This window comes from Rhipicephalus sanguineus, chromosome 1 (assembly GCF_013339695.2).
Source record: "Rhipicephalus sanguineus isolate Rsan-2018 chromosome 1, BIME_Rsan_1.4, whole genome shotgun sequence".
NCBI classification, from domain to species: Eukaryota; Metazoa; Arthropoda; class Arachnida; order Ixodida; family Ixodidae; genus Rhipicephalus; species Rhipicephalus sanguineus.
In genome coordinates this window covers 61,918,178-61,945,248 of record NC_051176.1, presented here as the reverse complement: position 1 = coordinate 61,945,248, position 27,071 = coordinate 61,918,178, and positions in this window count along the sequence as shown.

The window sequence follows — 27,071 nt, the reverse complement described above, 5'->3', positions numbered from 1 at the left end:
CAGGGTTCACAGATTCTTGCCCAGCTTTGAACATCGTTGTCGACCCCTAGCCATACGAAATGGCCTGTTAAGGAATATGCGTTGCTCTGATGCCAAGATGGCGTAGCTCGTGCCGCTGATCAGATATTGACCGCTGAAACTGATGCGGCACGCCAGGATAAGGGGCTGCGTGCGATGTGCAGCACATCAGCAGTGTTGTTTTATAGGGAAGTGCCATTTCCCCAAGCCGTAGATACGGGCCTCCTTCCCGAAGCTGGCGCGGCTCGGGGTTGTTTTGGTAGGTCGTTGTCTGGAAATTCAAACGACCAGCATTGATGCGAGACAGTGCGTCAGCTGCCGGATTTTTAGTCCCGGAGATGGCGTAGATAGATGTCCGTATAAAATTCCTAATTAAAAGAGAGTGGCGAACCTCGCGTCTGATTTCGAGGAACTGTTGTTATTGAATACCAAGGTTAACGGTTTGTGCCAATCAAAATGCAAAAGTGGCAGCCTTCATGAAAGAAACAGAAATTCTTGACAGCGCAATAGACGGCCAGAATCTCTATCTAGGAAGTGCTGCGGCGAGCTTCTACTGCAAAATGTTAAGAGCGCATAGAAGGTTTGGAAAGGGACGAGACAAAGCGAGGCAAAGAGCGCTGACTTCCAACTATTTGCTTCTCTTTGTAAGGTCCCTTTTCAAATCTTCTATGTGCTGGTAACATTTTGCAATGGCTTCCATACCAACTTGCCCAAGCGTGAAGCCTTTCGAGGTTCAATAGGTTACAAGTACTTTGAAAATACCAGGGTCCAGTCTCTTCGTGCTGCTGCAGAAGTGTGCCTCCTGCCTTGGTCGTGGAGTATACCATAAGGCGAGCTTGCGCGCCCGGCAGTATATGAATCAGCAGCACTGTAGTCAACAACCGTGCTTTGCCTTCCTCGAAGAAGTGTTCGGGCCCCGAGGTCCAGTGGAACGTAGGCTATATTATGGAGTAGCAACTCACCGGCTCTGTATGCGGCTGAAGGAATTGCCCACAGGATAGTGTGTGCTCCTGTGAAAATTTCTCAGCCCCAAAAAGTCGCGCAGCTTTTGGAAGGAGGTTGTTGGGATTAATTCCTGAGTGCCGGCACCCGTCATTTTAGAGACTAGGTGCTTTGGGGTGAAATTTGATAGCCCAAGAAGTCCCGGCCTTAAACTACGGTAATGCATTTCTGGGTCTTTTGGACCAGGTCGTGTTCATTGATTCGCCCAAATAAAGGGCGAAGGTGGTGTTTGTGCTTTTCCTCTGTGCGGCTTGCAACCAGAATGCCGTCAAAGTGCGAAAACGAACGGAAGTCCGGGCGTAAGCTTGCCATGAGCCTCTAAAATTTTTTCACAGCAGTCTCGAAACCGTAAGGCATGAGGACCAACTCAAATAGGCCAAATGAAGCACTAATTGCTGTATTCAAAATGTTGCTGCTTTCTACAGGATCTTTGTGGTAGGCGGTCGTTAAATGGACGTTTCTCTCTATTTTTATTCATCCGAGACGAACGCCTAAGTTATGTATTTGGGGAAGGGGGTGTTGATCCGTAGAAGTTATGGCATAGAAAGAACGGGAGCTACCCCGAGGATGCCAGACGCCATTAACCTGCTTTGGTGCCTGATGACGAGGCGAGGATCGATTGCTCGAGAGAGGACGAATAACGCCGAGCTGCAGCATGAGCTTCAGCTCCGGTGGGAGACTTCGAAGTTCTTTCAAGTGAGCGTCCGTAGACATGCCTGGACAGATGGTGGTGATATGATGCGCCATCTTGTGTTTCCCGGGCAGCTCATCATATCGGGGTTTCGTGAGTTGCCAGCACTCAGAAAGTATCTGGTATGTTGACAGCGAAAATGTAGAGAAATGTAGAGATACGAGGTGACGTGAGGTTGGCTTACAGGTCAATTACATCGAGGGATATGACGCTATTCCGGCGCCGATCACGAACACTCACATCTAGTTTGAATTGGCGGAAGCAACCGTCCGCATTATGGGAATGTTGACGTCGGCGATCACGGACAGCCGTTTAATTGGGCGCCTGAACCCGATGTCTGGCGTCATTAGGCACTTTTAGTTTCACGTAAGTGGAAAAGTTCGCGTACGTGCAGTTCTTGCGTGAGTGAAATGCGCATGCGCAGTACGTAGAGGCAACTCGCACGCCTTGCGGACGCACGTAAAATCTTCGCGCTTGTGTGGCGTGCTCTACGTGCGTGGCGGCCCTATGCGGCGCTTTTGCGAGATTACGAAACTATCGACAAATGGCAGGTCGGGAGGTTTCAAGATGGTGGCAAACCAAGGGAACGTTGCGAGCGGGGCTCCGCGCCAATGATTTTTGAAAAGCAACGCCTTGGACGTGGTTCCTTACGTTGAAGACTGGAAGCCAATCGAAGACAAGGTTCGAAGAGACGGACCGAAATTGCCGTGCGCCTGTCGACGGCCAGAGGAAAATTGTTATTCATAATAAGTTCGCCACGAGAGTGCGACAATCTAGACCGCTCGCCTTGCAACAAAATGATGGTTCTTTGGTGTGAACTCATTTTGATGTAGTAGTGTCTTCGCCTGCCATGAACGGAAATTTTGCTATGGCGCCAGGTGCTGCAGGGCCGTGCGTGTAAGGTCGTCGCATGCTTTGGCGCAAGCGGTATTCGCAGGCATGCCTTCCACAGCGTCGGTAATGCCGGAGGGCAGCGTGGCGGCGACATCGAGGTGCCTTGCATTTGCGAAGTGATGCACCGGAGTTGAAAATGGGCCTCTACTTGTGTGAATCTAACCAGATGAAACATACAGCGCGAGTAAACAACGGGGACACAGGAAGGGGACACACACAGCACTGTGACCCCGTTGTTTACTCTATTGTTTACTGTGTTGATTTACCCGTTGTTTCCTGTGTCCCCGTTATTTACTCGCGCTGTATTTTAATCATGCTTAACCAACTCGCCCAAGTTCGCTCCATTGCAAATCTAACCAGGCCTACGCAGACCAAGAGCTGCGCAGCTGAAGATTCCTGGTGATGACAGGAGACACAATCGAGCTGTTAGCCCTCTCTGCAGGAATAGTAGCAGCGTGGGGCATGGCTAGTGTTCGAGAAACGTGGTATTGACGCAAACATATTCAGGGAAAAAATTACGGAAGACAGAAACAGCAGCGATTTCCAACTAATTTTATTACACCGATACACCCAACAATTTATACAGCAGGAAAAACATGCGCAGGAAGTGCTATATACTTGAGAAAAAACTGCAGGAATGACAACTGCACCAAAATGCAGACCATCCGAAAAGTGTTTGTACAAACGGGTAGGTGGCAAAACCAACAAAACGAAAAACCAGTATACTGACTAGAATCTGCAAATTCAAATTCATTATTGTGCAATAAGACGTATGGGACACTGATACAGACATGAACTTTTTCTTGCGATAGAGCTTCAAGCAATTCATGTGCCAGTGCGTCCCTGCTACGCAGACCTCGCCGATTCCGCTGCTTGTCTGTTTGTGTTCTGTGTCTGGCGGCCGGCGAAGTGGGATGTGGCCTACGTTGAAGTTGCGCATCGCCGTGTTCTTATATGTGCTCACGCCTCCGCACCTGCAATGAAGCCGCTTGCCGTGGGCGACACAGTGTGCTCATCGCTCCAGGTTTCAAAAAGTGCTCACACGCGAGTTTCTGTGAGCAGAGCGTCTTTTTCGAGATCGTGCACGTGCGTCTGCGCAGACAGTACGTTGAGAGGGGCTCCCTGAGGTGATTGTTGTGGTTGTGGCATCGAATGTAGCCCCGTTCAAGACAATTTCTAGAGCCCTGTTTGCTAGCCGCGTCATGTCGCCTATAAACTGTGTGTCGATAGAGTCGATGCTATGCCGGAAGCTGAAGTTACCTTTTGCTTTGGCGAGGTATAGGCCGTCGAGGCTAGTAGCCCTGGAAAGTGCTACGTAGACCAATTTCAGTGGCTGGCGCATATCGTATCCGTAGACTCCTTGGGCGCATGTGGCCCTTTGTGACTTATACATTGTTATAGTGTTTGCTTGCGCAAGGGGAAAGTGTGTGCTCATACACGAGATATTTTCCTAGGATATATCGTGGTCGTGGTGCTTCGCATTACCACGGGCACCCATTTCAATTCTATTGAGGGGTATGTGGTAGTGATGCGCTTCGTCCTGGCTGGGAAGGCAATGCCTATCGTGGACGTTGGAAATTCAAGCCATAGCTGCAAGGGGTTGCCGTCTTTGTCACGCTCGACGTACCACAAGGTGACCGTGTTTCCATTGACGAGGCCGTCGCTTACGGCGATGTTGTCCATGATCATGTACGGCTTGCCGATGCTCAGGCTAATTGAGGCCGGCAGGCCACCCATATCGATGGCGTTCACCTTCACCACCTTGGCCAGGGAATCCCTGTGTACCTACTAGCTCCTATAGTCAGTTATGCTATTGCATGAGCGATGGCATAACGCGTTGTCCGCAGCGTCGAGGCAACGTGCGTTAGGCGGTCGACGTCTGCATTGCTGCAGTATAGTCGTATGCCGTCAGGACAATAAGCGGCGGCTTCTTCGCGTGTCACAAAGTGGCTCTCACAATCTGGCGTCATATTCGATCAGCATGAGGTCATCGCCTAGCCTCAGAAGAAATGCTAACAATATCTGACAACGTCGCCTGTCGTAGAGCCACTGTCGAATGACGGCTCTTCTTCGTTATTCCCGGAATTGTGAGGCGTACCTGTGGTTGTTGTAGGCACCACGGAGGCGACAGTGGTCTTGCTGCTGGAGTAAAGCCCGACGGAAGGCATTCTCTATGAGTCGAAACAATCTTTGAAAACATGGCTTGCGGTCTCTGAAGTGGCAACGCAACATTATGGTGACCGGGAACTCGGCAGAGATGTCTAATGTGAGCTCTTAAATTGTCAGTCACATTGTCACTACTCAACGAGGAGTATGGCCAAATGACACACATTTATACCGATGGATCAGTCTTAGCCGACAGCTCCACAGGTGTTGTTATTCCGGCCTCCCAAGTGACTGTCAAGTTCAGGGTGTCACACGGGACGACATCAACAGCAGCGGAGCTTGCCGCCTTACGTGCTGCTATCCTTTATATCGCGGAAGCCCAGCCTCAAAAGTGGGCTGTCTTTTGCGACTCTAAGGCATCCCTTCAGAGTCTGCAATCAGCATTACGACGAAGGGTGCACGAGCAGTTAGTGAACGAAATGAGAGAAGCTCTTCACCAAGCTTTATCGAAGGGACAAGACGTTGTGTTCCAATGGCTGCCGGGACATTGTGGTATTGTGGGTAACAACCTCGCTGATGATGCTGCTCGGTCCGCTCACGAGGATGCCCAGACAACCCCAATACCCTTGTCGAGGACAAACGCTGCAAAGGGTCTACGCTCGTTCGCTGACACCATGACGCAAACTTGGCTGAGTGACCCCAGTGTCTGGAACCGTTGCCTGCATGAACTAGACCCATCGAGGAAGCTCCAAGTTCCATCGCACCTCCCCCGCCGTGATGCAACTTTACTGTGCCGCCTGTGGTTAGGAGTAGCTTTCACGAAGGCGTAATCTTTTCGCATAGGAATGGCAGACACCTCAAAATGTGACTCGTGCAATAGCAACGAAACGATAAAACATCTACTGTGTTTCTGTGGACGTTTTGTGAACGAACGAAACGTTCTGCGCGATGCGCTGAACAAGTTAGACGACAGACCGTTTTCCGAAGAGAAGATCCTCGGATCGTGGCCCTACGGGCATCGCAGGCCAGCAAAGCGACGCGAGCATTACTGCTGTCTTTAAAGTCGACCGGCTTAAACGACCGCTTGTAGGCATTCAATGGACAGGTGCATATGTACCCTGACAGTGCCTTCTTCCCTCTTCTTTCTTTCTTTTAATCCCTTCATCCCTTCCCCCCAGCGTAGGGTAGCAAACCGGACGCGCGTCTGGTTAACCTCCCTGCCTTTCCTTCATTTCCTTCCTCCTCCTCCTAACAATATCTGTGATTTAACGTCCCAAAACCAGGATATGATTATGAGACGCCGTAGTGGAAGGCTCCAGAAATTTCGACCACCTGGGGTTCTTTGACTTGTACATCGAAAATGCAGCCCCCGCGGCCGGCATTCGATACCGCGACCTTCGCGTCAGCAGTCGAGCGCCATAACCACTAGACCACCGTGGCGGGGTCTTAGAAGAAATGAAGAGAAGCCTATGCCATTCTGGCGGACCATGTGGATGAGTGGATGGCAGTCGAGCATCTTCCAGGGTAGTTCTGCCTTCAGCTCCCTCACTTGCCTGTATGTTTGTTGTTCTGTGTTCATTGAGACTGTGAATCACCCGCGGCACATACCCGCATAACACGAAATGTGGTATGCGGTTTTGTGCCACACGTGACTGATGTAAAGGGTTTCATGACGCACGCGTTAGGCGTTTTGCGTTATTTCTGTCATGATCAGTGAATCGTGTTCGTCATACACTTATCCACTGCTATGCCAATTTTGGTATATTAGACGTTATGGAGACGACCAGGAGAGCGCCCAGACGTAGGCAGCTAGATAGATAGATAGATAGATAGATAGATAGATAGATAGATAGATAGATAGATAGATAGATAGATAGATAGATAGATAGATAGATAGATAGATAGATAGATAGATAGATAGATAGATAGATAGATAGATAGATAGAAACGGCCAAAGGCCTGAGGTAAGCTAAGAAGTTGTTTGCATTAAAAAAAGAATTATAACATCAAACAGACGCGACACATGAACCCATGCACATCCACTTTTTTAGCACAAACAGTTCGTCATTAAAAGCAATGAAAGTGCTCCCTAAGCAAAATTCTAAAAGTGACGTGAAACTATCAATAGACAAGCCAGAAGAGTTCATAAAGTCGACGCCACCATGCTGCTAAATGCAGCTTGTCACACAAGACGTCTTCATGAGGAATGGAATGAAAGCGGTCCTTCACATCCATGGAAAATGTGTACGTAATGTTGCTTGACTGACTAAGGAAATCGATTACTTGAGAATAACTCTTAGTAAAAAACAGGTCAACAAGAACTGGCTGACACAAAGCTGAAGAACAGTGAAGAACCATGAAGAACACTTCTAAGCTAGTAAACTTTAATTGGCTGACAGACTTTGCGAGGCTCTGCACGCTCAGGTTACTGCATAAGGCCACAGCGGAACTTTTTACCCAGGTCGCAGAGGCAGGCGTAGCAGCAAAATTCTTTCAAATGGCGAAATAGGCCTTATCCAGTAAGAGTGAAATGGGCATGGCAACAATGCCACGTTCCTTGTTCGCTTGATGTAATGAAACCTTCCGTTCCTTGAAGAAGGTGGCAACATGGTCTGTAGACATTTTTGGACGCACAGTGGCCCGGCCTCGCAAGAGCATATCGGCGTCCTCGAGAAGGCAACGCTCACATTCTGGTTCCTTAGCTTTCTGAGGGACACCGCGGTTCAATGCAAGATGATCCTGCGCGGGGATCCTAGGTTCCAGGCGGAATTTCGGTCATTTCGTGAGCCCGTCGGTAACATTATAAGGTACGAAAACATTCCCAAGTATATGCAGGTTGGCATTAGTACGTGGCGACCTTAGGAGACTGGGGTAAGCGTATCAAAATGCATTGCCACCAATACTCAGAAATGTTAGCAGCTGCTCTTCATAGAGTTCACAGCTCTGCGTTAGCTTCCCTCCCCTTTCCTAGAAAGCCACCACACACCTAGCAGGTCCTGGAAAATTCGCACTTGTCTTCCCAGTCCGTACTTCATGATTTTTCACAATGCGCTCGACGGGGCCTACTGAAGATTCCACTAGTCTGAATAACACAAGATATCTTGGGGCACGAAACTCTTCTTTCAGAAACAAAAACGAGAAATCTTGCACGATATGCAGAAGACGCAGTCTGCCGCACGTATTCCTCAGCTTCGGTATCGGAAGAAGAAAATTCAAAGAAACGTGAAACGCGTAGCGGAGGGGGCATTTCAGTCTGAAGGTCCATGCCTCACATTGCAAAGGTACAGGGGGCAGTGACGTAGCCAGGGGGGTGACACAACGGGCTCGTGCCCCCCCCCTCAAAAAATCTTTTTGTAGACGCGTTAGCTACACTTGCCTAGCCGGAGCCGATTTCGCATGGATGGTCATGAGCCGTGCTGCGCATGCGCGAAGATCAGTGATGTCACACAGCTGGGTCCCCGGAGCTGGCATATCACGCGCTCTCCGACACCGCCGCGCACGGCTGGCCGCTGTTGGTCTGCGCGTTTGGGAGGAGTGGCGTCGTAGGTGCTGCAGACACGCTGGCGCCGGCGCGCGCGCAGACTCCGCCACCGCCGCTGCTGCTCTGCGCCGCATTCCAGAGGAGTGACGTCGTCGCCATAGACACAGTGGCGCCGGGCGCGCGCAGCTATTCACCTTCGCCGTGCAGTCGCCGTCTGACACTGCGCTGGGGCCGCTTGATAGCGCCTCTGACTGGCGTTTGCAGGTGGGTAACGCCATGGAGAAGAAGAGCGCAAATGCTGCTCGACGACGCAGGAGAGCCGAGAAGCTTATCTCATTGGATCCCGAAGTAGTTGCCTGGCAATTAGCGGTTCAGCGTATGAAGCTTGAACAGAAGAAGGCTAATAATCCTAGACAATCTGTGAAACTAAGAATATTCAGCAGAACCTTTGTTAACGCATAGCCGAGCTAAGCCACTGCACATTTTTTGCCATGGCATACAGAGCGCAAAATGACACTCGACCACATGTGCCTGCCCGGCCTTCACTTCAGATTACGCAGGTGCTCCCCTCCTAAAAAAATTTATACCTATGCCCATGACAGGAGGTGACATACAATGACCCCGGCAGCGGGAGTAGCGGTTCAACGAAACACACGGGGACTTTTCCCGTGTATTACTTAAAGAACTCACGTTCTTCCTGGTAATGGAGCTGGACACTTGACTCTTAGAGGAGAGCGGGAAAAGAGCGACGGCCAGTCACTACCCAGCCAATAAAAATGGCTGCCAAAGCGTTCACAAAGCCAGTCAGTGAGGAGGCAATATACGAATCTCATCGCACAGAAGCACTGCTCCTTTCATGTCTTAAGGCTTACACCCGAGAAGCCCTTTTAGCTACATTTACGTTACGTAATTGTTCATTAAATAATGAAGGTGCTAGGTGCATTTTCTTATTACCTGAAGTACGAACTAATGCGGTTTATTTCTGTTTACATTTTTGAAAGCATTGAATAGGAATAAATTGAATTGCAATGTTATATGCCTTCACTCCTATCGCTTGCAAAAGAACTTGTTTTTGTCGGGGCTTAGATTGATCAGTTATGCTTGACTGCGTCGCAATATGCAAGTTGGCTCAAAGCAAGCTGGCTCGAAGCAAGTCTTCTCACGAAGTGTGTAGTCCGCCACCATCAAGCATGCCTATGCAAACGTGCCGCCTGTTTAAGACAACCTAAAGTGAATTATTGACCCTATGGTTTAATAAAAGTGCCCCTCTTTTGCAACTGCTCTAAATATTGCTAAACATTTCTGTATACTTTTGAAGATATTTTAATTTGGCATTCATAGACAATTTCGTTGGGTGCCGAAAGCTATTTGTGTGAATTTATGTAAACCTAAATGGAAAATAAACTCGAAACTTGAAAACACACCGAGTGACATGCTTTACAGTAATCCTTCACGTACTGTGACACAATAGCTTAAATTAGAGCAAAATGATTTGATGTGGAAAGGTAAAGCTTGTAAATAGCTGACCAAAAAAACTAGGAATGAACTTAGACAGCTAACAAATACAGTCCATTGCAGGAGAACGTAGACACCAAATTCAAATAATATCGATGCATAAAATGGTCGCTGGAGTAATGGGTTAAGGTAAAAGAAAAAAAAACACAAAAAAGTACCGATAATTGGCCGACTTCAATTTTACTTTCAAATCGCAGGCACGCTATAAATAATCCAGTCATGCGTGATATCTCTGGAGGAAGAGAACTTTTACTGGAGTAACTCAACAAGGAAAGAATTAGCAAGAATAGCAAGCATTGAATTCCGCTTGGAGAAACAGCCGAGTAATATGTCATGAATGTCGGTAAAAATCTATAACTGCTGCTGATGAAATGTACCTGCGAGGCAAATGCTTGCGCGGGGATGCTTGAATATGCTTGCGAGAAAGTTGCTACGCGAAATTTACATTTAGATGACGTGAGGCTTTATTTGTGACAACCAGGCAGGCCACGTCGCCCAAGTCCTCCCTGCCTTTGCTCTACCTTTCGCTCTCCCTGTCTCTCGCTCTCTCTACCTGGGTATTTAAAGGTAGCGGAAGATTCATCGAAACTGTTACCGCTGACTTACTTCCGTTTCGCTGTTCCTTTGCTCTTCTAGTTCGCAATGGAAATGTGGAGCTCTGCATGCTTTTAAGATTTTTTTATAGTACTGAAAGACTCACGATTCCTGAACAACATTTCAGTTGATGACAAAATCAAAATAGGTGTAGGCTTATGGTCGGGGGACATGTAAGCTTACTCTTTGTGTGGTGAGCGTATAAGGTGCTGTAATAAAAGTTGTAACAATGAAAAACTATTTGAAAGTGAAAGGATGTGCTAAACAGACGTGTTCACGAGGAAGGGTACGGGCCCCAGCCTCCACGTACCTTTCCAGGTGAACGTGTCTTTGTTTCACGCAACCTTTGGCTTTCAAATATGCTTAATGCACTAGGCGAAAACAAGTTCTACTAATGAAAAACTGTTTTGAAACACTGTGTTTATGGAAAGCATGCCCATATCCATGTTCAAGCACTCTTTTTTTATGCACGTATACGCCACGAAATCTCATGATGCCCTATGGGAGGTCCCAGTCACGAAAAGTTTCTCTGAGCTCCCATTTTGAGAAAGCTAATTTAATTATTTCGCGGTGGATCCTTCTCTCACGGAAGCAGCTTCTCGCGAGGATAAGGAACACCGGAGGCTACTTTTTCCTTGAAACTCATTTCTGCGAGACCACTGTGCTCAAGGCGCCGATGCCGAAAAGTGTAGTTGAGCTTGTACTGAAATTGGTCTAGCTTGTTTCAGAACAGCATCTTATGTAAGACTGCTGACGAGGGCCCAGGTTAAATGTTAGAAAAGTCTAAAGGGCACTGGTCTCGGTGCTTGGGGCGATATCTTAGAGGCATATTGGCTCGACACTTGTGTGCCAGACGAAGGATACACGCGGATAATGCTTCGAGTTCACTATCTCAATGGCATGGGCGCTGAGTTACACAACATCACACAGGTTGTCCTCCACAGCAAAACCTACACGGAGCATCCCCCAGAACGGCAACTTTCCCAGTTAACGCTTGTCGCAGGAGACCAATACTGCGATAAGTTTTATGACCACGTGAGTATGACAGTTATCTCAGAATAATACGTCCAGCATGTAAAAAATACGTACTAGGGTAAGTACGTCATTCCCAGAAGAAGGAATTGAGAAGCGTTGATGAGCGGTTCTTGATTACTTTTTATCTGGGCATTAAAAACATGGTTGGCAAAAGTATGACAAGACCTGTATGCGGCTTCTTTCTCAATATTTTAAATGCGGAGCATTTCTTATTCGCACCTGCGGCGTCGGCCGCCGTCCACACCCCCACTGCGCATGCTCGCCTCGTCTCGTGCCGGCAGCAAGCCTCTCCTCTCCCTCCCTGCCTCCTTTCCGTCCCTCCCTCCTCTCGATCGAACGCGGGCGGTGTGTATATAAGCGGCGGAGCGCGCGTTCGGAATTCAGTCAAGGGCGTCTTTACTTGGCTTTCGCTTGACTTGACGCTTTGCTTGACTCGAGTAGATGCAATGGAAGCAACAGTACCTTCAATCAGCGTCCCACCACTCGTTGAAGGCAACGTTACCCCACCCTCACCGTCCTCGGCGTCAACAGCAGGCAACGCAGAAGACAAGGCTACGAAGAGACGAGCATACGACGCTGAACGCAAGCGTTTGAAGCGAGCTGCGGACCCGGAACTTCGTGCACGAGAAGCTGCTGCGAGACGGCAACGACGGGCAGCGGATCCTTCACTCGGGGAACGAGAAGCAGCTGCGAAACGGCAACGACGGGCTGTGGATCCTGAAGGTCGTGCTCGAGAAGCAGCAACCGTTCGTGAACGTCGAGCAGCGGATCCATCACTCGGGCAGCGCGACGCTTCTGCGAAACCCAATTACGCAACATTCACGCGATACCCCCACCACTCTGCAACGCATTTACTCGAGTTCCCCCGTGGCAAGATGTGGGCGACATTTTTTTACATTTCTCCCTCCTAGAAATAATCAGTAACTCATACACCTTCGCACTTCAATTTGAGTGGTATAAATAAATCTCGGGAGGAGTTGAATATTAATTCCTCCAGCACCAATTTGAAGAATAACCTAAAGTTTGCAGTAGTGTTCAGCAATAAACGCGCATGATGGCTACAGCATAAAACCTTTACGCGCCGAGCGAGAGGTTTCAAACTTTGGTTATTTCACAGAAAGCTTTAATTACAGAAGTCACTCGAATGTCTGGAGCTATATACTGGACGACATTTAGTTGCATGTTGAGGCCCATTTCAAGTGAAAGAGCTGATAAGATTGCAAAGGCAAAATGTTTCTGGAAGCGCAACTTCCAAGAAATCAGCACTTGTGAGTTGACATGCTTGTCAGATGATTGACGCGAGATTACTTCTCAGGGCTTCAAGAGTATATTATGGCACTTCACCAGAATTACCATGTTTCATCGAATAACATTCGAGGCTAAAGACGCGTACAATGAGTGTAATGTTGCAATGAGTAATTATTTCAAAGATGCTTATCTCGTTGAGAATGCACTAGATGAGCTTTAGAACAACGCAAATATTTTGTCATCGAAAAAGGCGGAAAACGCATACCAAGAAAATAAAAGGGTGAAGCAAAAACGCAAAATAACATGTTCCATTGGATTTCGAAACGTCGCCGGATATGTTTTTCACTTTCTTATGGTGTGTATATCTATTGGCTTTTATTGGCAACGTATTCCACAGATTTTTGTGTTAGATTACAGTGATTTGCAATGTCCATATATAATCTAAGTAGTTGCATAATAAAAAATATGACATTAAGAGTTAAAAAGAAGCTCAGGAATTAAAAGCTGCTAAGTAAGCACATTGATGGGATTACTGACCCCCAGTTTTTTGCGCACATTGCCAGCAATTAACGAAAGGAATTTTCACACAGAGAAATAATAATAGTAACGAAGACGATAGTATTATGATTATAAATAAGAAATAACAGGGAAGTTACGTACACAAGTCGTTTCCTGTCTGTCCCTCATAATGTTTTCGAGGTAAAACTTGGATTACAGAATTTTCGAACCACTCCGATCGCTGATTTTGGTGCAGTCAAGTGGGACTCGCCTGCTAAGCTTCAGGTACACCGCCCCCACCCCCGCGCCTACCACACTCTGATATAGGAATGCGTCTTTCTGGTGAACCTATGGGCCTTATAATATTCTAATAGGTATAAGTCTTATGCCTAACTGTGAATTTTCAGATACATTCTTTATTAGTGGAAACTAAGAAAATTTGCCGCTGTGGCGGCAGCAGAAAGCAAGACCTCAAGATAAAGAACTAAATTCAGGGGCTTCATACGGAAGATGTCAACAATTCCCATGACACGGTGACGGCGGCCTGTGAAGGTGTGGTGACCACAGGGCGTCAACCGCAGTGGGCAATGTAAATCGATGTCACAAATGTCAAAAGCGGTGTCCGGGCAAGAAATAGGCTGCAGTAAGCTGGCACAAAATGATGTCGACTGTCTGAAGCTGTCACATCATGCCATATAGACAGCGTATTTGGCCGCCGCTGTGTACAATATTGGCCCGAAAAAGTGTGCCACAGCGCGGCCGTAGTACATTTGGAAGCCGCTATAGCGGGCAGCGACGCCATCATAAAGTGTCTGTGAAATTCGCAGACAAAGGCAGTGAAGCAGCAATGGCGCATCTCAGTTACCCATGGGGGTAAATGTAGCGGCGTAGCACACCATCACGAAGACTAAATACTCAATGCCGTGTCGGAAGGGACATTTGCCTGGCTCAACGAAGCTACAAAAGACACTTATAAAGTTCTGTGGCAAGACTCTGCCCTCGACAGAGATACAAAATGAAGACAATATGGCAAGCTTTACTGCATCCAGCGACGTTAGCGAGAGCTCATGAGATGTAGGGTTTGTGTCAAGGCGATGTGCTCGACAATAAGAGTACGCAGTAACAAGGGACCGTGATAGTGGGTAGCTAGGCAATGCCTCTGTACATTAATGAGTTTGCCTCACTTATACACACTTATACATCACAGTAGTCATAAGCCTGCAAAATGACTATCGAGTATCTTAACGCGCTAGCACGCATGACTAGGAATTGGGGATATGAGCACGTGGTACCATCTCTTTGCCGGTCGCCGTGCGACGTCGCCTTAACTGAATGAAAAATAGGCGAGAAAAACGCCGTGTGGAATCGGTTTCATGCGAGGCAGTCAGCGAGTAGTTCTATGCTGCATTTTTTTTACTTGGAGCCAAGCGTTACGAGGTGTATAGATGTGTTTTTGTAAGTTTAGTAGTTATGTGCACATCGTGGGCTTACCAGGCACGTCGACAACACTGGCGTTTAAAGGGTAACTTACGGTCTGACGTAACACCAGCACTCATGTTAGAGCACATAAGCCAGTATTATCGAAACGAAGTGCACTTTACGGTGCGATGATGTAAGTATCATACCTAACTTTCGTTAGAGTATTCATCCGGGATCGAGCGACGCTTGAATTTAGCTTGCTGAATCATAGGAATACAAATGGAATGTTTATTAGACTGCTATAAAAGCGGAGCCACCATTAGAACTACCGACGTCAACCGTACATGGCGCCTATATCGTATATGTACATGTCTAGCATTTATTGCTTTGTTATAAAATTTGATAGCCAGCACCACAACCACTATTGACGTTGCACCGGCATTACGCCTGCATAGGGTGCTTCTCCAAAGCAGCTTCTGCACCTAGCTTGGCTCTGTGGTAGAATGCCTGACTGCCAGACAGAGTGCTTGGGTTCGATTTCTGCTGGGTTCCTAAGTTATTTATTCTTTGCAATCGTCGGGTCAGCGCTGCCAATGTCAGTTTTTCTTAACGCTCTCGCATTTAAATTGCCAGTGTCTGTCCTCGCCATTCCTGGGTACATATGAACTCTCAATCACCTGTGGCGCATACCCGCATATTGCGTATGTGCCCCACGTGTCTGGAGGAAAGGGTTTGACAACATGCACAACAGGATTTTGACGTTATTCATGTCATGACCAGGCAGTCATATTCGTCAAATCCTCTTACCCTCGCATGCCACTTTTGGTCTACACCAAGTTAAGGAGGCGATCACGAGAGCACCCAGACGTAGGCGGCTAGATAGATAGATAGATAGATAGATAGATAGATAGATAGATAGATAGATAGATAGATAGATAGATAGATAGATAGATAGATAGATAGATAGATAGATAGATAGATAGATAGATAGATAGATAGATAGATAGATAGATAGATAGATAGATAGATAGATAGATAGATAGATAGATAGATAGATTAAAACGCTCAAAGTGCGTAAGGTTTGCTAAGAAATGCTTCGCATTTAAAATAATATATAATGAACAAAACTAGTTTACCCGCATGTTAAATACAGAAGATATCTACTGGAACATTGTGGTAAAACGGAGAACCTGGTTCACCCAGAAGAATGTCATGAGCTACATTGCAAAACATGAAGACATTAAATGTACTTTGTGCTATGCTAAAAAGAGTTGATCGATTCCTAATGGGAGACTTAAAGATCTTCACCTTAACAGTTGTTTCCCAATTTCAACCCTTGAAAAAGTGGGCGCTGGTAATTATAGCTCTTATGTTAATTCAGGTAATTTTACCTAGGAAACAAAAGCTTAAATGACTCCACTCTGGAATGTCATTGTTTCCGTCTCACTGTAGGACAAACATGCATAATTGATTGGGGCTACATTCGGCCTCACGCTCGCTAGGAAAAGGCTGACAACAAAGGAATAATATTAGCATGTAAAACTAAAACACTTGGAGAACAAGGAATGAAAAGCTTGAGATGATCACACAGTTCCGTCGCCAACAAATAGAAAAGCTTACAAGAACGGAAATCTGGGCGAGTTTGTAAGAATTCATCGTAGAGCATGTAGCGCGAGAATTACGGGGACACAAGGAGCATGTAGCGCTCGTCTCGTGTTTATGTTGCTTCCTTGTGTCCCCGTAATTCTCGCGCTACATGCTCTACGATGAAATAGAAAAGCCTGATGTGGAAGAAGTAAGGACCGTATCGAAGGCTGCTTCCTTATATTGCCGGGCTGCCAAGTGAGCATCAGTGTCTATTGGTGACCGAAATAAGCAGCAAAAGAAATTGACTGAGTAGTTTGAAGATAAAATTATAAATAATACGTGAAAAGAACATCAAAATGACAACGGGATAGAACCATTGGGGTTAACCATGCGCACTGACGTAACTTCTTTTCACCGTCCCAACCCTCCATGTTTAGCGTCTAGCGCGCTCGGTGGGACGACAGAAGTTAGAAAGCGCTTAAAGCGTGCTCCGAATCCCTTTAATCCGGCTCGCTTTTGAAGAATTCGAAACATTGTTTCTGCAATCGATTCGTGAGGCAATAAACGTAGAAAATGATTACTTGGAAAAATGGTTCAGAAACCCTTCAACTTTCTGCAAACATAGATCCCATAGTTAATAGGCAAGCGCATACTTATTCCACATCGTCTTCTGTATTTTAGCCATAATACACAAGGGGCCTATATATATTTGCTTCCCCACGGGGCTGTGTAATGCACTGCTTCGGGGTCAACTGGATCCCGAAAATCCGCACATGGCTGAAACAGCTGCCGGTTCAAACTAAGCCCGCTACACGCCGCATTATGTTCGTGCCTTGCTTGGCTGTCACTGTCACGATATGCCGCCACATATCACAACAATCAAGAAGCCAGAAGAAGCAGAAGCGAAGGCCGCCTACTAAACTGCGGTCCTCGACTGGGGCTGCATGCAACACCAATAGTGATCGTTTGGAAAAACGTCTTCGAATGATTTACGACGACAAATCAGAACACACACACACACACATACGCGCACACACACACACACACACACACACACACACACACACACACACACACACACACACACACACACACACACACACACACACACACACACACACACACACACACACACACACAAACGCAGGCACACACAGTGGGGGTAGGGTGCCTTGATGCCGGCGCGCTCTAACAGCCTAATCGAAGCATTTACGACGAGAGATTAAAACACACAAACACACGTGCACGCAATATAAAGCTGAATTCAAACCACACTTCTCTTTGTTTTGCGCATTTATTAGCAAAGTCGAGTCTTGGAAACAACACATGACTGTGACAAACCCTACAGGTGCTGCTGTTGGTTACAATTTTCGCCGCCAAAGAGCAGCAGCTGGCTTGGTGACGAACGCTCCGCCACCGTGTCCCAAGCCGTCTTGCGCGTCATAAATTTTCACTTTCTAATTACAAAGCTGACACAGTTAATTTCGCTCGTGCACGACGCTGTACGCGCCACCTGAAACTTCAACCAGCACGACTGGGATAAAACTTTCGCGTAGAAACAAGTATATAAATGGAAAAATGTGGATAAACTGCCGCGACTTGTTTAAGAACATCTTGATAAAGTTTTAGGTAAGTGTTATCGATGGCAGAATGGAAGCTTCGGTGTTATACAGGGAAGCTGTCTAGTCCTATGATCGTAAAAAGATGATGACGATACATTATGTTTTATGGCGCAAGAGCCATTTGATAGCCAAAGTTCACAAGGTGATGGGACAAAAGATGTCAACAATGATTATTGTTAGTGGCTGTATAAGGGCCTTAAAATTCTGTGCACTAAAGGTGCGTAAAACATATAAGTATTAAAATCATGAGAGTGGCGTGAAATGTGTGCAGTGAGAATGAATGGCGAGTGGCCGTGATACCAAGCTATGTGTATAGACGTCAGACTCTGGAGTTTCCAAGATGTGTGGCGCCACCTGTAGGAGAAGTATTGAGTAGTGCATAGACCGACTCTCTCGCATAGTTTGCTATGGGACCAGGTGCAACTAGCGAGTGCGAAACAACGATTGAGCTTAATATCGCGTGTGCTTGCGCATTTAGCACTCAGAACGAGAGCTGTGAATTGCTCTCCGCTAGTCGGATGCGCCACCGAACCGTCGTGAAGTGCTTGCTGGATAATTCGCCTGAACGACGGCGAAAACAGCAGCAGACGAGAGCCCTCCGCACGCTACGAAGAAACTCCGCAAAAGACGCACTGTTGCGTTGTGAATTGCCACGGACGTAAAAGACTGAATAACAACGTTCAGTTTTACCGATTTCCATAGTTGTCGTACGAAGAAGAAAGGCGAGAGCGCTGGATACGGGCCGTTGCGAGCGTGTTCGGTAAGCGAAGTACCCGCGTTCTCCACAGCCGGTGGCATGAATGTGTGGCTCTGCTGTTGTTTTGCGTAGCCCTGATGCAAAACCGTGGTAACCTTGACTATGAAGCTCAGCAGAGGCTCTTACCGCGGTGCTTGTCGTGTAACACGAAGTGAGCAGCTAGAGGCAGACTGGAGACGCGTGATACGCACACCGCGACGAGTTATTGGTCGTCACAACACAGCATCGCAGACGTATGTACGTTTTGAAGGCTCAGAGTTCTGGTTCTAACTAGCTAACACCACGTGCGTCATACAAGTAAATCGCAGAATGTTGGTCGTGACCCCCTTCAGGTTTGTTTCGCCCGTGTCCTCCGCGGTTGCCGTAGCTATCTCGGAGGCCACGGTTTTGCCTTTGGTTGTACCCCGCGAAAGTGGACACGCACGTATCCCCATTTGCAGTACATACAAACGGAAGACGACCATCAAGAGACCATTTGAGGATGCGTAATAAAACACTCCAATGCACAGGAAGCGAGAGATGAATTAAGGGAGAATGCAACTGAAAAGGCGAAAATCGCCGGGGCCATTCGCCCCTGATGAACCGAGTTTTGCACCACTGATCGTAAGATGCATAGCTAAGTAAATTGATCGTGTATGTAGGTACTTTATCGCTGTGGCATACATATATACCCGATTTTAACGCATTTAGGCTCTAGAGAACGGATGTCGGAGGGCTTGCCTCGAACTCGGTGTCGTGTGATGCTCGCTTGTACTTGCGAGTTGCAGCGCGCGGGAATAACTAAAACTTATTTTGTTGTACTCGCAGTTCGCTTTGATCAGCTTCCTTTGTTTCTGAAGCGTGGATTGGCGGAAGAAGCTTTCCAGGTCCTTGATTTTCAGGAAACCGCGCCTCGACACCAACGAAAGAGGAGGGTTATATTGCGGCCTATGCACATTCGCTTGCGGGCGGCTCTCTTTGCACTACCCAGTTAGGGCCAGGGCTACGATGAGGGCGCTGGTGGCGGTGTTTTTCGCAGCGCCGCCTGGGCAGAGTCTGACGTCTATATGGCATGAGCACGAATGCCTCGTCAACGCTCTTGAGTCCCAGGGCTGCGAGGCAGGTGCTTTCTTTAAGAGCAACTACCGCAGCAACAGCGTTTGTTAGGAGGCCGCGCTACGGAATGCTTGGGTAAATGACGGCAAAGCTATCCACATCTTTTAAAAATTAAAACAATGACTGTTGTTTAAAAAGCGGTTCCCGACCTCGACGGATGGAGTGGTATTTGCTACCGTTAGGGCAGTGGAAAGTGTTTCCTTCTAATGGCGTCTAATTGTTTGCATTGCATCAGAATGTGAAGCACGGTTAGTGGTTCACCGAACCTCTCACACATGGACGGTTCATTACGGGACCAAAGGTATGAATGCGTGCTGTGTGTGTGTGTGTGTCCTATCCTTAATCTGCTAAGTATGACTTCTGTGTGGCGTGACTTCGATACTACATGCCAATTTCCAAGACACGGTTTTATTACATGTAGTTCATTGTGTGTTTCACGATCCCACAACCGCTGCCAGTAAGCCGTGAGTGTTTTCCTTAGCAGGCGTCCATTACAGGGACAGCTATGGATGAATCGGTGGAGTTTCGAAGGGCGGATGGAGTCAGTTGGTACGCTAACACATTTTCTTCAAACTCGCGGTGCCTTCGCACCCAGCACACCACCACATGATGTTTAACTGCGTAAATTGTGCATTGTAGTGAGTGGAGCATGACGACGACACGATTTTTATACGGTTTGAGAGTCTTCAAAGCTTTCACAACGCTTAAGGAATCCCTGTATATAACTGCGTGGTGTAATTTGAATTGTTTAATGCGTTTACCAGCAGCCAGTATCGCATAGGCCTCCGCTGTGAAAATGCTCGTGTTGGGGTAGAGAACACAAGCGTCTGAAAAGGATGGACCTGACTGCGGCCTACCACACACCATCGTCAACTTTCAAGAATCTGTAAAAAATTCAGGGTAAGAGCATTTCTGCCGTAGTTCGGGGAAGTACATGCGGATATGTGTCACTGGTGCGTGCTTCGTAACATCCATGAAAGATACATCGCAGTCTATAAGCTGCAACTGCCATGGTGGCAGCTGTACAGCGGGAGCCACCACGCGGTGCTCAAAGAGCGGAACTCCCATTTCGTCGGCAAGACATCGCACGCGCAGTGAGTAGGGCTCTCTCAATGCAGGACGGCTGCGAAAGAGACGGGAACTAGACAGACCATTTATAACAGAATATGCGGGATGTTCACTGTATCATTGATTTTCAAAAAATATACGGAGGAAATGTAGTCGCTCTGAAATTAAGCGACCACTCATTTGATTGCACGTAAAGGCCTTCCACGGGGCTCGTCCTAAAAGCACCCGTAGAAAGGCGAATGCCTTGATGGTGAACAGGGTCAAGCATTTCCAAGGTGCTTAGTGTCGCTGACTGATATATTATGGACCCATAATCTAACCATGTGCGTACGAGGCTCTTGTACAAATTTATGAGACACTTTTTGTCACTACGTGGACGAAGATAACACAGCGCCGACCAAAGTAAAAATGTATTCTTATTTTTTTTTTTTTTGCTTTGATCAGCGCTCTGTTCTCTTCAGCGCTGTTTTTCGGCGGGATCCAGCGCTGAGAATCCCGCCGGCCAGGCGGGATTCCGCCAAACTCTCGACTTTTGTCACTACCCCATGTAGTGCGTGACAACACCTTTAAAACATTCATTCTTTTCATGCATTTCTCCTTTAGATATTTAATATGTGGCACGAATGCTAGTTTGGCGTGTAATATTACATCTAGCAATTTGTGTTCTGTTTGGACATGTAGCCGCTGACCATACAGGTCAATGTCAGGACCAGGGCGCAGACGTCTGTTTCTAGAGAGTAGGACGCATGTGCTTTTTTGTAGATTTATATTGAACCCGTTCACGTCTGCCCATCCGGCCACCTTGTTCAAACCAAGTTGAACCTGGCACTCACACACTGGAAGATTACAGGACCTAAAACATATCTGTACATCATCCATATACACACAGTGAAACATGGTAGGCGGAATGCACACACGCGGGAATTCATTTTTATCACGAAAAGTGTACAACTCAGGACACCACCCTGCGGTACTCCAGCTTCGTGGACAAATGCTCGTGACAAAACATTTCAAACTCAGACACGGAAAGTGCGATCGGACAAGTAATTTTCTATTATAGTCAACATGTCAACATTTTGCCTCGCACACCAAAATGTGAGAGACTCCAAAGCGCCAAGTCGTATCGTAGGCCTTTTCCATGTCACGGAAAACTATGAGAAAGAACTGCTTATGGACAAATGCTTCACGTATTTGTGCCTCAATGCGTAACAAGTGGTCGATTGTGGATGGACCCTCTCCAAATCCGCATTGGCACAGGTCAAGTAATTTGTTTGTTTCGAGGAAATGCATTAGCCAGCGGTTTATCATTTTGTCGAAAAGTTTGCACAGGCAACTTGTCGGCGCGATTGGCCTGTAACTGTGACAGACGATGGATCCTTGCACTGTTTCAGAATAGGTGTCACAAGAGCCCCCTTCCAGGAAGTGGGGATCTCGCCGGAAAACCATATAGTATTGTAGAGGGAAAGCAGTGCTTTTTGTGTTTCATGGAAAAAGTGTTGTAGCATTTCGTATACAATACGATCAGAACCTGAGGCAGACAGGTTGCAACAGTTCAATGCTGCCTGTAGCTCTGCTAAGCGGAATGGCGCATTGTATGCTTCATTTTTGATAGATTCCCTTTCCAATCTCTCTCGTTATAACCTTGTTTTGTACCTTTGGAAGGTTTCAAAAGACTGTGTAGGACTAGACACGAAATCTAAAAGTGCTCCCGGAGTTGGCTTGGTCTTCCAGGCTTTCCCTCTGGGTGTCTACTAGAGGGATCCAATACGCTGGTTGACCTCTTACTTTCCTCACACTGTTCCACACCTTAGCCTCATCACTGTAGGAGTTTATGCCCGAAATAAACTTCTGCCACCTTTCCTTTCTAGACTGCCGGCGCGTTCTCCGGCCTTGCGATTTGACCTGTTTAAAATTAGCAAGATTTTCTGCTACGGGGGAATCGGAAGAAGCCCTCACGCTATATTCTGTTTGCTCCGAGCCTTGCAGCACGCATCGTTCCACCAGAGAGAACGACGTTTGCTTGTCGCCTTAGTTACTTCTGGTATGCATTTTGAAATAGCATTATTATAAAAGCGATAATATACTGAACAGCAGCGTCAATACGAAAAGAAGACATGTACACCCACGAGATGTTAGTAAGGTTGTGGAACTCCTCCCAACTGGCTCTGTCAAGCTTCCACCGAGGAGACTGGGTTGAAGATTCATTTTGTTTTTGTGTTTTGAGAAGTATGGGGAAGTGGTCGCTCCCATAAGGTTTTTATCAACTTCCCAGTCAAAATCAAGAAAAATGGATGGAGAGATGATGCTAAGTCGATGGCTGAATATGATTTGTTCGCAAGGCTAAAAAGTGTGGGTTCTTTCTTGTTGAGTAAACATGCGCCCGTGGAAAGCAGAAAAGTCTCAATGAGGCGACCACACGCCTCGGTGTGCGAGTCACCCCGCAGGCTGCTGTGAGCATCATAATCGCCGAGAACAAGGTAAGGCTTGGGAAACTCCTCTATAAATGAGTGGAATTCATGCTTGTGTAGCTGGGAGTATATAGATGGATCAGGTAGTAATGAGTTTATTTGCAAGTTTAGCTCGAACGGCTACTGCCTCCACTGCAGTACGGAGTGGAAAGTGCTGGCATGCTACGTTTCTGTCGAGTACGATTGCTACACCGCCAGATGATGCGAGAGCATCCTGGCGGTCTTTCCGAAAAACACATACTTCCGGAGGGAATTTGTGTGTTTCAGGTTTAGGTGTGTCTCCTGTAAACACCGCGCCTTTGGACACAATTTACTAAGGAGTGCTCGTATATCATCTAGGTTGTGTAATAGTCCTCTAACGTTTCATTGTAATATGGGATTCATGTTGAAAGTGTTCATGTGCTGTGTGTCGCAACTGAGGGAAGTGACTTACTTTACAGAGCCTTTGTTAGGCCCTGTGATTGGGGTTTTGTATTTTTTGGAGCGGTCGAGGGATTCTCGCCGCTCTTTCGGTGCAGCCTGAGCCGGTGGACCAGTAGTGTCCATCGCCTCTGCCGAGGCGCCAGACAGCCGCTCTACCGAGTGGTGTTTGCGTAGACTTCGTCAGGGCGGACGAAGACTTCGACCCCACCAAGCCAGAGGTCGAAGGGGCCTCTTTTGCTTGTGGGCTGCGCTGGTTGCTACCAGAGCTTGCACGGGTCACTTGTGGTTGTGTTGACAGTAGACAGGGTAGCCTTGCCTGCTCCCTCCATGGGGCGGGTGGTGGTAGCTTCGGCACGCTAAGCCTGGCTCCGGCAGCCGCCTGATGCCGTTGTGGTGCTACCCCCCATTGCACCACTTCGGCGAAAGATCTTTTCCCGGCAAAGTACGGCGAGACACGTTGCCTTGCCTCACGGAAACTGATGTTTTGCGTTAATTTGATGGTGAGAATTTCTTCCGCTTTTTTTCCACACGGCGCCGGACCTGGAATAATCCGGGTGGTCACCATCGTAGTTCGCGCAGTGTACGTCAGCCTTGCAGTCATCATCGGCGGAGTGTCCCGTGCTTCCGTATTTTGCACATGTTAGCTGCACTCGGCAACTCTGGGAAGCATGGCCGAACCGTTCACACTTGAAACAGCGTCGCGGGTTCGGGATGTATGGCCTAACGCGTAGCTTCAAGTGACCCGTTTCTATTTCATCGGGTAGTGTGCTTGAAGCGAATGTTACAATTATGTGCCGGGTTAGTAGCTCTTTGTTTTCCCGTCGGATTTTGATGCGCTGTACAACGTTCTGATCTTTCCAACCAGAATGGAGTTCCTCATCCGAGAGATCCATTAAGTCGCCATCTGATACGACATCCCTGACAGCGTTCATCGTTGGATGAGCAGTTACAGTGATAGGCTTGTCTCAAAATGCCACAAGGTTTCCTAATTTCAGGTACTGAACCTTATCTTTTACCTCCACCACTAGGTCCCCAATGGACATCCTGGTAGCCTTTTATAGCCACTTCCTACGGTATCAGTGATGCACCTAGAAACAAGGAACAGTGAGATGTTTCGGGTTTCTTCTTTGAGTTCTCGCAATCAATGACGTGATACTTGGGGAAAGTGTTGTTTTTTTTTTCAAAAGAGACTGAGTGTTTGCATCGGTGCTACACCTTTTCGGGGGGCGGTCAATGGAGAAGGGTTTTGCAGGTTCCACAAAGGAAAGTGGTTCGTTCGGCAACGGCGCCTACCGCCCACCCCGAAGCCCAACCAGGGGACGTGGCAGAAAATGTAAACCAGTCTGCACAACGCCAGTAGTACGCCGCTACCATAACCCAATATGGTTTACCCTAGGTTGGATAGCCACACAAGGTTAACCCTTGCCGCCTGAAAAAACGGAGGTAAATTGGAGAAGCCAGGAAAGATGAAAAGTACATAGAAAGACAAAGATGTAAGGGTGAGAGGGATAGGAAAAGCTCACGACCGGTTTCCCCTGGGTGGGTCAGCCCAGGGGTGCCGTCTACGTGAAGCTGGGGCCAAAGGGGTGTCTTGCCCCTGCTAGGGAGCCTTAACGGTCCAATCACCCAGCGTCGGCCCAATCCCCAGGGTCCTCATCTCCCCGGAAAAGGCTAAGACACGCACGGGCCCAGGGTTTCCAGGTTTGGCTACGTTGCGCAAATTAGGCTACTTTTTGAGGCCGGTGGCGGCAGAGAAAACGTCTTGGCTACTTTTTGGCTAGTTTCTTCTTCCCTCGATTTGATCCAAATTATCAATATCTCGCGACGTCGCAGCCACTGGCGTTCGAGTATGTGGGGTAAAAAATGGCGGCCAAACCATGCTTCCAGCTCCCAAAACTCAACTGACCATTACTGCATAACGCTGGTTCATAACTGCATTACGCTGGTTATGAACTCTAATTAAATGAATGGCTCAGTTTCTACTTGAACAGGGTCAATGACCATGATGATAAAATAAATATACAAAACTACACGTTTATAAGACGCCTGTCAAAGAAGCCTCGAGCACAAAAACAAAAGGCCTTTGGGTACGCGGCTGGGACTCGGGACTCGGCAAAAACAGTTGCAGCTCAATTTTGCAGGCCCCTACTGCTGAACCCTACTATAAACCTCAGACTTCAAAGGGAACAGGACAATCAAAAGTGCTTCGCACATAGGGTGCTCTGCACTCGACATTAGAAACCAGACATCCGACTAACTGCTCCAAATTTCTTAGCATTAGGTAAGCACTGCGACTCTGGAGTATTCACTGCTCGGATTTCGTCATCACGTAAGAAATTATTAAGGCTAAAAACTTAAGGCACGTTCACACCGAACGCGGAGCACGCATGCGGGAAAGCGGAGTTCCAAAGCGGAGGGGCAGCGAGGCCGCGCGGCTGTTCAAACCGACCACGTTTCCTTCTGACCGCTCCGCCGCAGGGGCGGAGCAATCCGCCAATCCACGGCGGACGTGTCGCCATCTTGCAGCACTACGCAGTACAGCGCGCGCGCTTCTTGTGCTCTGATTGGCTGCGGCCAAAGGGGCCAATTTTTCCGCGCGGCGAAAATCGGCCCGGGAAAGATCCGGGCAAGCAGCCGCGTGTTTTCCGCTTTTGCGGATAATCCGCGTCCGCTTTCCGCATCAGCCTCTCCGCTTTACGAAACCGCGCTCGGTGTGAACGTGCCTTTACATGCCTCACAAGAGGCGAAATTTGACCGCCCGCGGCGTCAACACCAGCGACGAAAAAAATCATCATCAAATTGTTACGTCACATATCCCTAAAATTTGTGACCTCATCATGACGTTACATGGTGAAGTAATCACATGACATCGTAACTTGGTCAAAGGTGGGCTGATCATGAGGTGTTGCAGGCAGGCACGTTAGGTGCAGAAAGCTTTCAGGGGGAGGCGAGGATCAACACATTGACGGAGAGGAAAAAGATGCCTTTCGCCTTCGATCGTCATAGGCGAATGCGTGGGGGGCCCTGTGAGGTTTTGCGAAAGTGACTACAGATTATGCTTCAGTCCCAGCAAGTGCAAATTGCTGACCTGCGGGTCAGCAGTTGAGCACCATCATCACTAGGCCACATCGGTGGGCAGCAGATATCACGGCATCATATGTCATCCGATTGCTATTTAATCGACACGTTAGTTTCATTATGAAACAAATGACCGTGAAAGGCATCACGATCTGATTAGACATTTTTTACTGTGTACTGCGCCCTACGATGTTCGGCCTCCTTTATCACTGTACAAGCACAGTTAACAGGTATATTCCACCTTTTCAACTTTGCAGGAAAGATGTGGGGGCACAATTTCCACAATGCGCGCAGCCATTATTATCGCCTACAGCAGCTCCAACAGCTTATCTTATGTTCGCGGCCGCACGAAGGCCTCTCCCGTCGGTATCCGGTTCTCCTGCTTTGTGCGAGCAGGTTCAATTTATGCCTCAAGCCATCCTGCACCAAAGGCGATTCTGTTTAGCTCTGTTCTCGTAATAAACACGTTTAT